Source organism: Rhinoderma darwinii, chromosome 5 (assembly GCF_050947455.1).
Source record: "Rhinoderma darwinii isolate aRhiDar2 chromosome 5, aRhiDar2.hap1, whole genome shotgun sequence".
Classification (NCBI taxonomy): domain Eukaryota; kingdom Metazoa; phylum Chordata; class Amphibia; order Anura; family Rhinodermatidae; genus Rhinoderma; species Rhinoderma darwinii.
In genome coordinates this window covers 97,059,386-97,060,697 of record NC_134691.1, presented here as the reverse complement: position 1 = coordinate 97,060,697, position 1,312 = coordinate 97,059,386, and the positions used below count along the sequence as shown (strand labels likewise).

The following is a 1,312-nucleotide window of genomic DNA, read 5'->3' as shown; positions in this document are numbered from 1 at the left end:
CCGTATGGTACGCAAGAAGTGCCCATCAAGCCAATCCAACTTGTGGGAGGGGCTTCTGGAAGCATGGGGTTAAATTTCTCCCGATTACCTCAGCAAATTAACAGCTAGAATGCCAAAGGTCTGCAATGCTGTAATTGCTGCAAATGGAGCATTCTTTGACGAAAGCAAAGTTTGAAGGAGAAAATTATTATTTCAAATAAAAATCATTATTTCTAACCTTGTCAATGTCTTGACTATATTTTCTAGTCATTTTGCAACTCATTTGCTAAATATAAGTGTGAGTTTTCATGGAACACACAAAATTGTCTGGGTGACCCTAAACTTTTGAACGGTAGTGTACCTTAGCAAACCTTACACAAAGATTTGAACAAACGTAGACACATTTTGTGCTGCTCATAGGCGTAATGTTATAGACTGATATTTGTGATGTTATTTTCTATGCATGTAATTAGTGCTCCTGGTGCCATCTAGTGGCCATTGTTGGTAATTTCCTCCATTGTGTCATTTCTTGCTTTCCCCACCCATGAGAAGGTGAAAAGCATTCTGGGAAGAAGGAGGGCAGTCTCTTCCATGTCTGGACAGTGAGAGGTCCTGTGCTTGCCATCCCATCCCATCCCTATGTTGTAGTATAGCCGGTAAGCAGATAGATGGTTAAAATTACTGGCTATCAGCAGCCACAGGAATACTGTTAGGACAGTATTCACTCTGTTACATGGGACTGTAATATATCAGTTGGCGTAGTTGTGAAGCTCGGCCTAGCCTCATGGTCGGCCATGTATGGTCCTATACTGTATTTGTACTGCCATACACTGTTAATATTGTACTATAACTGTTATCCCTACTGTTTATTAATATATGTCAGCCTGTTACCTGTATATGTAGTACATTTATACAATGTGCCCTTGTTCTTATGTATTGCTGTAATCTAATGGAATGTATATTCTTGTTTGTTCCTCAGTTTTACCCTAATCCTATGACCGGTTAATAAATCTACAGACTTCCAGCCAGACTCATTTATTGGCTAGTAGGAAGGTGTTTAACTGCCTGTCGAGCTCCACATAGACCCCGGGGGTGCGTGAAGTGGGGGCAGGACACATTTCATGTATTAGAATTTAAGTGATGATTTTCTTTTATCTTTATTGATATATTTAATAAAAATCAACATAATTAATTGAACCAAAGATTTTAATTGTATATTTGATCTGTGATTTAAAGACATAGTAAGAAATCAGTGTCTACATTGTACTAAGAATATGGTTTTGGACATTTTAATTTAAGATGCATCGATCTGCTCCCACACGGCGTAAAATCT

The 1,312-nt window shown here is 38.4% G+C and overlaps 1 long non-coding RNA gene across 1 annotated transcript; it reads left to right on the top strand.

Moving 5' to 3' along the window:
• The first annotated feature begins 553 nt into the window (after window positions 1-553).
• Window positions 554-1,003, top strand: LOC142652683 (uncharacterized). The gene is made up of 2 exons (XR_012847888.1): window positions 554-635; window positions 959-1,003. It is a non-coding gene; the product is annotated as an uncharacterized LOC142652683 (long non-coding RNA).
• The last annotated feature ends 309 nt before the right edge of the window (window positions 1,004-1,312 follow it).